This window comes from Meriones unguiculatus, chromosome 7 (assembly GCF_030254825.1).
Source record: "Meriones unguiculatus strain TT.TT164.6M chromosome 7, Bangor_MerUng_6.1, whole genome shotgun sequence".
NCBI lineage: Eukaryota > Metazoa > Chordata > Mammalia > Rodentia > Muridae > Meriones > Meriones unguiculatus.
In genome coordinates this window covers 75,959,210-75,971,434 of record NC_083355.1, presented here as the reverse complement: position 1 = coordinate 75,971,434, position 12,225 = coordinate 75,959,210, and the positions used below count along the sequence as shown (strand labels likewise).

Below are 12,225 nucleotides of genomic sequence, written 5' to 3'. Positions count from 1 at the left end.
GGTTTATTTTGTTGCAGTGAAGGTAACCTCAAATTCTATTAGATTTTTTTATTATTAGTTACATTTTATTAACTCTGTATCCCAGCTGTATCCCACTTCCTCATTCCCTCCCAAACCCTCTCTCCCTCCCTCATCTCCTCCCTGCCCCTTTCCAAGTCCACTGATTGGGGAGGACCTCCTCCCCTTTCATCTGACCCTGTTTTATCAGGTATCTTCAGGACTGGCTGCAAAGTCCTCCTCTGTGGCCTAGCAGGACTGCTCCTCCCTTGGTGGGTAGAGAGGTCAAATAGCCTGCCATTGAGTTCCTGTCAGAAATAGTCCCTGTTCCCCTTACTATGGGAAACCAATTGGTTGCTGAGCCATCACGGGCTTCATCTAAGCAGAGGTTCTAGGTTATATCGATACATGGTCCTTGGTGGAGTGTCAGTCTCAGAAAAGACCCCTGGGCCCAGATACATTTGGTCCTTGTGAGACTCCTATCCTTTCCATGTCATACTAACTCTCCCTTCTTTCATATGATTCTCTGCACTCTGCCAAAGGTTTGGTTATGAGTCTAGTATATGCTTTGATACACTGTTAGGTAGAGTCTTTCAGTGGCCCTCTGTGGTAGGTGCCTGTCCTGTTACTTGTTTTCTCCTATGTCTAATGCACATCCCATTTGTCTAAGTGAGGATTGATCATCTTACCCCAGTTCCTCTTTTTTGCTTATCTTCTTTAGGTGTATAGATTTCATTATGTTTATCATATCTTATAGGTCTATATGAGTGAGTATATACCACGTGTGTCTTTCTCCTTCTGGGACCCTCACTTAGAATGATCTTTTCTAGATCCCACCTGCAAATTTCATGATTTCCTCGTTTTTGATTGCTGAGTAGTATTTCATAGTATAAAAATACCACAATCTCTGTATCCATTCCTCCACTGAGGGACATCTGGGTTGTTTCCAGGTTCTGGCTATTACAAATAAAGCTGCTACAAATATGGTTGAGCAAATGTCCTTGTTGTGTATTTGAGTAAATTTTGGGTATATGTCTAGGAGTAGTATAGCTGGGTCTTTTGGAAGCGCTATTCCTAATTGTCTGAGAAAGCACCAGACTGACTTCCAAAGTGGTTGTACCAATTTACATTCCCACCAGCAATGGAGAAGGGTTCCCCTTTCTCCATAACCTCTCCAGCATGTGTTGTCACTTGAGTTATTCATCTTAGCCACTCTGATGGGTGTAAGGTGAAATCTCAGGGTCATTTCATTTGCATCTTCCTGATGGCCAAGGATGTTGAGCATCTCTTTAACTGTTTCTCTGCCTTTCTCGTAGATTTTGAAAATTTTTGTAATTATATTTATGTATAGAAAACTTAGCAGTATGCATTTAACCCAGTTCTGTGGAGAGATCTTTTGTCTTTGCTCCTTTTTTTTAGCTTGCCTATGCCAACCATAGATTTAAGACCCAGACATTGCCTCCCCAGTGGCATTGGATTTCATAGTATCTTTTGTTGTAATTGGTCCAAATGGCTTCCACCATCTTAGCCAGGGCACCCTTATCTTCTGGTTTAACTTATGTGAAGGCAACAGCGGTGCATGTCTTTCCATTGACCAGTCACTTCAACTTGTCCTTTCCCTTGATGATGCAGAAGGGGACCCCCATCTTGCAACAAATGGCAGGCAGAAAGAACACCAGCAAAATGGAATCTACATCATGGACAATCACCACCAGCTGACGTGGGTGACTTATTGACCCATGTTCGAAGGGCAGCTGGTCTCTTAGTTGGGACATTCCCTTTGCCAGCAACTTTCTTTCAGAGTGGGCTGGCAGCCTTTGATTCTCTTGTTTAGTCTCTGGCCTGTACTTGTGGGCAAGCTTAAACAGCTGGATAGATGGGTAGTTGATAAACAACTGGGGCTTGTCTGACCTGGTTCATGGCAGGACAGACAATTTTGAGTCTCACACAGAAGATAGCCCTTTGCCACTGCAGCCTGCTGTAGTGAGGCCATTTGTTTAAGCATGTGAGATCTCTTTTGGGCTGCATGTCCTGCCCCATGGCTATGTTCTTGGGCCTCTTCTCAAACAGAAGATTCACCACCCTCTTCTCCCCCTGCTTCTTCAAGACAGCAGGGTTCAGGTCCACCTTCTTCCCCTTGGCCTTGTTTTCTTTGGCCATCTTGCCAAAGGAAGACAGATGTTTTGTTTGTTAATTCTCCCTAACCTGGGTGGTTTGCCTCGGCTCCTTCCTCTCTGCCAGATGACAGTCTCACACCATCTTTGCTGCTCCTGTCCTTTCCATCCTCCTTTCCATCTGTGTTTGTTCCTGGATGGCACAGATAGCTCCAAGCTTCTCTCATCCCCTTAGCAACTCTGCTTAGACTCCAATCCAGAGCTTATTAAATGTTCACAGAAAAATTCTTTTGGAAAGAAATACTAGAAATTTTGATTCAAAATAGCATGTTAGCACTTTCCTCATTATCCTTCCATACTTAGAAGAGTAATGAGGAGGATGGTTTTGTTCTATGCTACCAGGTTCCCTCTTACTCCAAAATGTAAGATAAGAAGAAAAGTACAGTAGATGTTTCCGATTTCACATTTAATTGTTGTTAGGCACCTCAGAGTCATCAGCACTTGAGATGTGTAGGGGGACATGACACAGCATGCTTGAGAGCTCACCAATCTGGGGTTACCATTGTCGGTAGGACCACATTACTGTGTGGACAGTAATACAGAAATTAACAAGCAAATGTTAGGTTTTTACTTTTCATTTTTGAATAGCTAGAATTCTCACAGAATTGAAAAGCAACCTGTGAACCTCTTGCAGGTGTGCAACTTTCCAAGAGGAAAGACATCTCATTCTGTTTATGCCATTTAATCATCTCTACATATATGGCCAGTAATAGATTCAAAGATGGGTTACGTGGATAAAAAATACAATTATTCCATGTCAGAATTCAGAGTATTGGTTGGTCATAAGTGAGAGTTGACCTTACTTCTTGGCAGTCCCTGTGACCTTTATGTCTAAAAGCTGTTCTGTATGTAACTATCTGACCACAATGTGATCTACAAAGGTTGTGGCAGAATTTGTGAGACTGATAATTATGTGCTTTTACCAACTGCTGTTAGGATGTTGAACGTGGAGAATGCTCTGAGTCCCTGACCTATTCTGGATTTGATGTTATTTCTGGGTCATAATTTTTATATTCTTCAGCCTGCATTTTGTCCCTTTCATTACTCAATGGGTAAAAACCCATTACCGATGTGTATGTGTCAGAGCTCTCTAGAGGAATAGAGCTCTCTCTCTCTTCCTCTCTCTCTCTCTGTGTATTTGTGTAAAGATTCACTTGTTTAGTATTGTCTGAGTAGGCCACTAATGGCTGTCTGCATGCCAGAGAGCCTGATAACCCATCACGAGTTACTGTGTTCATGAGGCTCAATGGCCACAGTCTTGCTTTAAAACCCTGTAGGTTGAGAATTAAGATTAAGCATCATAACGTTATAAGCTTTCTTTCCCCCTAGGATAGTGAGTCTCATTCTGTGGCAGTAAGGTGGTATTATACACTCAGTTTTCCGACTCTGCCCCAGATGTCCGGATATCCTTGAGAAAATCTCCAAGGAAAGTCTTGCTGATGTGCAGGAGAGAGAGAGACCCAGTTCTCATAGTCAACTGCATGTAGGGAAGAATCCCTGAGAACTAAGGCATCTCATATGCTTACTACATACATTTTTAAGTGTTCAGCTATGATTGTCTCTTTCCTGGTGCCCTCCTGACCCTCCATCTCCTTCTCCTCATCAGAATGTGAACTGGAGCCAGAAGGAGAGGAGGTGCAGATAGAAGATCTCACTCCTTGGTCCAATAGTCACATGTGATTTTGTGTTTGCTTTTTTTTTCCTTTGTATTGAAAATAGACTCTTTTCTCATGCAGTATATCCTGATTAAAGTTTCTCTTGCCTCTACTTCTCCTAGTTCTTTTCCACCTCACTTATCTTTCAGATCCACTCCTTTTATGTTTCTCATTGGAAAAGAATAAGCTTCTAAGAGATAGCATCAAAACATTACAAAATAAAATACGGTAAGACAAAACAAAGACAATCACACAAAAGTTAAGCAAAGTGAACCAAAAGAAGCAAAGGAACTCAAGAGAAGGCATAGGAATCAGAGACCTACTCATTCACACTCCCAGAAGTTCCATAAAAACACTAAACTGAAAGTTATAATATGTATGCAAAGGGTTTGGTGAAGACCTATGGAGGCCCTGCCTTTGCTGCTTCAGTATCTGTGAGTACATATGAGGTTTTCTCAGTTGATTTAACAGTCTCCAAATAATGGGGGAGGTGAAGTCCCAACTGGCCATCTCTTGTCACCAAACAAAGCTTATAGTGCTGGGTTACATCCAATTGAGTTTTTGGCCAGAGGGGTCCCATGGAAAGCCCTAAATGAGCCAGATTGTTGCCAAGGCAGTAGATTGCTCTCCACAGACTGACAGCAAGGCCCCATTGCTGAAGAGAACACCTACACAATCAGTTGAATATGGAGAGGTTGATTTGGTGCCTACATAGAACCTTCACTCCTGCTTTCTAATGTCTTTGGTATGGGAAGGTACTCTTCAGGCTAGCAAAAGAGAAACCTAAACACTAACCAGCCATGAACCCTATGATCTATAGTTTTTTCCTTGCTGCAAAATATGTTCAGGCAATGGTAGCACAATTCCTATGGGAGTAAACATCCAATGTCTGATTTGACCTAAGGCTCTATGAGATGGAACCCATACCTGAAACTGCTTGAGTGATCAGAACCTGAAACTAGGTAGCCAGAGACCTAGGGTAAAAACAAATACTACTAGCCTTAAAAAAATGTAATAATAAAATGACTACTAGAAGCTTTTTCCTGAAGCAGATGGAAACAAATACAGAGACCTACAGCCAGAAATCACACACACACACACACACACACACGAGAGAGAGAGAGAGAGAGAGAGAGAGAGAGAGAGAGAGAGAGAGAGAGAGAGAGAATGGGATGTCTCTGGTGAATCCCTCCCCTCACATCTCAGAGAAACCCGAAAAGCTCACAAAAGAAGAGAGGAAGAGTGTAAGAATCAGAAGGCATGGAGGAACCCTGATAACAAGGCCCTTTAAGTCTCTTGTGGTTTTTGATCTCCTTGGTGTGGCAATTATTCAAATGCTAGCTGTTTTGTGTGAAGCACAAGGCAGAGGAAGATCAATATATGCTTGGCCAGATTCCTCACTGGAGTCTTTGATAGAACTTCTAAGAGGAAAAAGCAGCTTAGATATCTGCTACTCAGGAAACAATCAGCTTGGTGTGAATAGCCAGTTTCCTCTAAAATACTGTCTGAAGTCCCTTGAGTCCCAATCTGTGTTGAGTTTAGAGGACACATGACAAAGGGAAGGTATCATAGCACTCACCTTGGACTGAATAGTTAAAACATTAATTATAATTTGGACTTGTAATAGTTACAAAGCATAAGCATAGTTCTACTTAACGCTGTTTGTTCACAAGAACCTTTTTTATCCTTGGTTTCAAAGGCTATAGATATGTAGATTGTATGTAGATATGGTAGCAATCTTATCAAATGATTTTTCAAGATAGATTGAGATGGTTATTTCTCAAAAAATGAATGATTATTGTCTCTAGGTTAAAGTTTGTAATAATTTCTAATTCTAGAACTAGCAGTGGTGGTGTCCGAGGTCTGAGTAGGTTCAGGAGACCATTGCCCCCAGGGGCGAGACGTGCTCCATGCCAATTGACTAACTCCATGTTTTCCTCCAATTTTGAAAGTCATTTAAGGTTCTTAAACTATTTTTTTTCCTTTTTTTCTTAAATTTTTCATCAATTACACTTTATTAGGGGTTAAGGCTTCTCATAATATTTCCTATAAGCCCACACCTGTTTGTCTATATCCCCCATTTTTATTCATTATTAGCCAGATAGAGCCAAGTAATTGTGGTAATGATACTTGCTTTTTTGCCCAATGCTGGAATGCTAGTAAATTTAGGTATGCCCTGGTTACTCGCATGCCTCACTGGGTGCCTGTGCCCATTGATGCCCCTCACGCTATGACTCTCTTCAGACAGAAAAGGGATCTTGGAACTACAGCCACCATTGTTACTACCATCTCATTGACGGCTGTTGGAGCTACCACCAGGGCATTAGCCATGAGTCATACTGGGCAGACTGCTCAGACCCTGAATAATCATTTAGCCAATGTAGCTCATGCCTTAGTTGTACATAAAGGAATTAATGCTCAACTAAAAGGAAGCTTGATGGTGGTCAATCAGAGGATTGACCTCTTGCAGGAGCAAATTGATACCCTATGGCAAATCGCTCAACCTGGCTGTCAATGAAAGTATGCTGGACTTTGTGTCACTAGCATACAACATGAGAATTTTTCCTGTGCTGCAAATCTGTCTAAACAATTGTCGAGCTATATTTTAGGTAATTGGACTGGAGAATTCGATACTACGATGGAGCAGCTGAGAGTGGCCATTGTCACAGTAAATTCTACCAGAGTGGACGCAGGACTAGCCACAGGATTATCAACATGGATTGCTGCAGCCATGAATCATCTGAAGGAATGGGCGGGCATGGGAGTGTTAGCAGGCCTTCTGGTATTGGTCTCCTTGGTTTGCCTGTGGTATATATGCAAGATTAGAGTCTCACAACAGTGTGATGCAGCCATGATCATTCAGGCCTTTACAGCCATTGAAGCAGGACATTCTCCCCAAGCATGGTTGGATACCATAAAAAGCTAAAATGATATGCTCAGGATGCGAGGCTAAGCACTGCACTCAGGGTCAGCCGCTTTGGACCCAGAGAAGAGCATGTCTGATTGCATGCGGGTTGATGCCCCAGGTCCCGCCTCTGAGAAAAAGGTATCGGACGGGTCTGATGCTCTTTGGGTGGATGACACTTAAATGAACATCGGTACAGTCCCAATTTATTTCTAATATCAGAGATCAGACCTCTACTCTTGCCTGATGGGTCTAAAACAAAAAGGGGGAACTGTAGAGAGCTGCGAAATGCTATGCCTTAAAGATGGAGCTGATTTCCGCCTTCCACCTTCCCGATGGTGAGTGCTCTCTGTCACGAACAACTCCACATTTGGCTAAGGCCGAGGATCTGGCTTGCTTCCATGTATGTGGACCTATCTGCATTGCCCCCGTGGCATGCCTGGGTTGGCTACCCAGAGGCTATTTAAGCTGTGGGCTGGCTTTCCCCGGGGTCCGAGGATTGTTCAATGTTCCTGAATAAACTGCATTGAAAAAAAAAATAATTTCTAATTCAAGTCATATTTGTAATCTTTATTATATAGCTTTTTATATTTTCATATTAATTCTGTCTATTATATGATATAAATTTTATATTAAGCAATTATTGACTTTCCTAGAGTATGTGCTATTTTTTTATCATGTAAGATTGGTTTATAAGGGTTTTAGTTAGTATATTACACTCACATTCCAGCAATAAATCAGCATTTGCATTCTTTCATTTAATTTTTAAATTTAATATATTTTTAATCCATATCTTCACTTGCATGACTATTGTAGTCCCCTCTCCTCTCTCCTGCTGGTCCCACCTTCCACCCTTTCCTTCCTATCCCTCTTCCCCTTCTCCTCAGGAGAAAAGGAACCCTCTCCCACCAACCCAGAGCAGTATATCGTCACACCAGGACTGAGCTCATCTTCATCCAAAGAGGCCAGGCAAGACAGCCCTGTCAGAGAAAAGTGATCAAAAAGCAGGTAACAGAATCCACATCATAGACAGCCCCTGATCAACTTACTAGGGCACCCACATGAAGATCAAGCTGCCCATCGGTTACATATATGTACGGGGCCTAGGTCGAGTCCATGTGTGCTCTTTGGTTGGTGCGCCCCATGGTCCCAGATTAGTTAACTCTGTTGGTCTTCTTGTGGTGTTCTTGTTTCCTATGGCACCTTTTATCCTTTCCCCTGACTCTTCCGCAGGACTCCCCAAGATTTGCCTAATGCTTGGCTGCGAGTCTCAGTGTCTGATTCTATTAGCTGCTGTGTAGGGCCTCTCAGAGGACGGTTATGCTAGATTCCTGTCTGTAAACAGCAGAGTATCATTTATGGTGTCAGGGGCTGGCTGTGTCCCATAGGGTGTGTCTCACCTTTGGCCACACATTCCCTCAGTCTTTGCTCTATCTTTATCTCTGTACAACTTTTAGGCAGGGTAAATTTTGGTCAAAGGTTTTGTAGGTGGGTTGATGGACTGGTGTTCCCCTCCCAAGACTATAATTCTTACCTGGCTAGAAGGTGGCCTCCTCAGTCTCCATGTCCCCCACTGCTTAAGAGGCTCCGCTAGAGTCAACACCATATCTTCCCTGGAACCTACTCTGCTGTAGTCTCCAGCTTGTCTCAGAGACCCCTCTTCCCTTGGAGAGTTCCCTTTCCTTTCCAAGCCCTCTCATCCCCTCCCTGCTTTCCACACATCTGAGCCCCCTTCTCAGTTCCCTCTCCACACCCATCAAAATACCACCACACTTCTTCTTTTTTTTTTTTTTTTTTCAATGCAGTTTATTCAGGAACATTGAACAATCATCGGACCCCGGGGAAAGCCAGCCCGCAGCTTAAATAGCCTCTGGGTAGCCAACCCCAGCGTGCCACGGGGGCAATGCAGATAGGTCCACATACATGGAAGCAAGCCAGATCCTCGGCCTTAGCCAAATGAGGAGTTGTTCGTGACAGAGAGCACTCACCATCGGGAAGGTGGAAGGCAGAAACCAGCTCCATCTTTAATGCATAGCATTCTGCAGCTCTCTACAGTTCCCCCTTTTTGTTTTAGACGCATCAGGCAAGAGTAGAGGTCTGATCTCTGATATTAGAAATAAATTGGGACTTTGTACAGATGTTCATTTAGGTGTCATCCACCCAAAGAGCATCAGACCCGTCCGATACCTTTTTCTCAGAGGCGGGACCTGGGGCATCAACCCGCATGCAATCAGACATGCTCTTCTCTGGGTCCAAAGCAGCTGACCCTGAGTGCAGTGCTTAGCCTCACATCCTGAGCGTATCATTTTAGCTTTTTATGGTATCCAACCATGCTTGGGGAGAATGTCCTGCTTCAATGGCTGTAAAGGCCTGAATGATCATGGCTGCATCACACTGTTGTGAGACTCTAATCTTGCATATATACCACAGGCAAACCAAGGAGACCAACACCAGAAGGCCTGCTAACGCTCCCATGCCCGCCCATTCCTTCAGATGATTCATGGCTGTAGCAATCCATGTTGATAATCCTGTGGCTAGTCCTGCGTCCACTCTGGTAGAATTTACTGTGACAATGGCCTAGAAAGAACAATTCTCAAGTCCATGTGGAAAAGCAAAAAAACCCAGAATAGCTAAAACAATCTTGTATAGTAAAAGCATTCTTTCAGTTCTTGAACTATGTTTTCCCATCAGCACTAAGATGGTTTCATATATAACAATTTTCAGCTTTATGTGTTCTGTGTTCCATGAATGTTCATGGAGCGCTGGAATTTATCAAACTCTAGTTGTTGATTGCTGTGCACCACAAAAGAATATGTATCTTGTGGAGAGAGAAAGTGAAGTCTGGCTGAGGCAGGGTCAAGTTTGTCTAAGAGTAAGAGGTGATGTTCTTCCCCCACATGGTGCTATGGATAGTCTGCCTTTGTCAGTTATTCCTTCATGCAATATACCTTCACCCTGTCAGCTACAAGTCACTTGGTGAAAACAGGAAAGGAACAGATGCTCCTTTTGGATGGAAGCAAAGTGTCTCCCTTCCTAGGAGGGAAGAAAGAGTTCAGGTTTTCCTTTAACACACAGCACTGGAAGAGTTTGCAAGACTATTTTATCCTTATCATGTTGCCATGGAAACATGGCCTCCAGTATCTAATTGTGAGCTTGCTTTATTCTTTCCTTCCTGTACTTACCTTCAACATTTCTAACAACAAAGTGAAGCAGTCAAAAGTATAGATGTGCAGTTCCACCTATGGAAACCTGCACTCAGAGTGTAATTGTTGACCGGTATGTGAGGGAGAGAACCTGGGGATTTTTTGAGTTCCCCCCAAAATAAAACAGAATACTTTCTTTATATCTTTATTGATGTTTTCGCTTTGCAGAAGCATTTGGTTTTCATTTTGAAAGACGAGGGCTACGTTGTAAGTTTTGTTTATTTTTGAAGCAAACGATGAGGGAGTGAAGCGGTTGGAGTGGATGACGGCGGTAGGCTGTGCTTTCAGCTGTGGGAAATCTGTCTTTCTCAGGAGTAAATAAATATCCCTCTGCTGAGACATGGAGGTATAACGGGGGGTATATCTTACAGAGCTGAGCAACACTGTCTTTATTTCCAATGATTCTGTTATACAAAAGCCTTCTTTTAGGCTGATATATTTTTGTTTCTTTAGACCTTTAAAGCACAGATCTATGGATATAAAATGTTATTTTTCTCAGGAAAATGCAGCAATTGTCTATCTTCAGAAAAGAATGTTAGATAAACGCCATTTATGTAGAAGTCTACACTTTATAGTGGAAGAATTATTATGAAACTATTTTGCTCAGTTTGCTGTAGTTAGTCAACATGAAAGCATTTAGCAGAGATTTGCAGTAGCAGTCACTCAGCTATTAAAGACCCAGCATAGCTAGCGGCTATTATGCTTCAAATTCTGATAAGAATGGCTCATATCAGTTCTCTTGGAGGGTAGATGGCATCATGTTATGTATTTAAAAACTAGACTAAGGAGCTAGTGAGTAACTGATTTTACTTTCACAAGTGATCTTGGTACAGTCACGATCAGGGGTAGGAAAGCTGGAGATTCATGACAATTCACAGGCAAGTGCAATTGCTTTGTATTATAAATGGCATAAGCCAAACCACAGTGAGTCTGTCTATACTTCGGGTTTTCTAAAATGGTAAAGGAATGATGTGTTTAAGTTGAAGAGATAAGCATAGTCTCTGCAAGAAGGAAACAGTATCTCTTAGGGCACATTATATATTTATTATAAATCTGTGGCCCTATTTTTATCAACACAATATATTGCTTTGATGTGGGGGAGGTAACATTGAGTTTATTTTAATAAACAAGTGAATTTGAAGTTCAGAAAAGTAATTTTATGAAATAAAGAAAGGTAGAAACTCCTCAAAAGAAGGATTCAAGTGCAAGTTTGTTGCTCTTAAACCCCTGCACAGATGTAGCCCATGGCAGCTCAGTCTCCAAGAGGGTTCTCCAGTAATGGGAACAAGAACTGTCTCTGACATGAACTTATGGGCTGGCTCTTTGATCACCTCCTCCTGATGGGGGAGCAGCCTTACCAGTCCACAGAGAAAGACAATGAAGCCAGTCCTGATGAGACCTGATAGACCAGGGTCAGATGGAAGGGGAGGAGGACCTCCCCTATCATTGGACTGGGAGAGGGGAATAAGAGAAGAAGAGGGAAGGAGGGTGGGATTGAGAGGGGATGGAAGAGGAGGCTAGGATACAAAGTGAATAAACTGTAATTAATAAAAATAAAATTAAAATTAAAAATGTGGTTGTGTTGGAGCTACCACCAGGGCATTAGCCATGAGTCATACTGGGCAGACTGCTCAGACCCTGAACAATCATTTAGCCAATGTAGCTCATGCCTTAGTTGTACATAAAGGAATTAATGCTCAACTAAAAGGAAGCTTGATGGTGTTCAATCAGAGGATTGACCTCGTGCAGGAGCAAATTGATACCCTATGGCAAATCGCTCAACTTGGCTGTCAATGAAAATATGCTGGACTTTGAGTCACTAGCATATAACATGAGGATTTTTCCTGTGCTGCAAATCTGTCTAAAGAACTGTCGAGCTATATTTTAGGTAATTGGACTGGAGAATTTGATACTACGATGGAGCAGCTGAGAATGGCCATTGTCACAGTAAATTCTACCAGAGTGGACGCAGGACTAGCCACAGGATTATCATCATGGATTGCTGCAGCCATGAATCATCTGAAGGAATGGGCGGGCATGGGAGCGTTAGCAGGCCTTCTGGTGTTGGTCTCCTTGGTTTGCCTGTGGTATATATGCAAGATTAGAGTCTCACAACAGTGTGATGCAGCCATGATCATTCAGGCCTTTACAGCCATTGAAGCAGGACATTCTCCCCAAGCATGGTTGGATACCATAAAAAGCTAAAATGATATGCTCAGGATGCGAGGCTAAGCACTGCACTCAGGGTCAGCCGCTTTGGACCCAGAGAAGAGCAGGTCTGGTTGCATGCG

At 42.7% G+C, this 12,225-nt stretch overlaps 1 pseudogene; it reads right to left on the bottom strand.

Annotated features, from left to right (window-relative positions):
- Positions 1 to 1,421: 1,421 nt before the first annotated feature.
- Positions 1,422 to 2,157, bottom strand: LOC110544181 (large ribosomal subunit protein eL8-like; annotated as a pseudogene).
- Between the last annotated feature and the right edge of the window lie 10,068 nt (positions 2,158 to 12,225).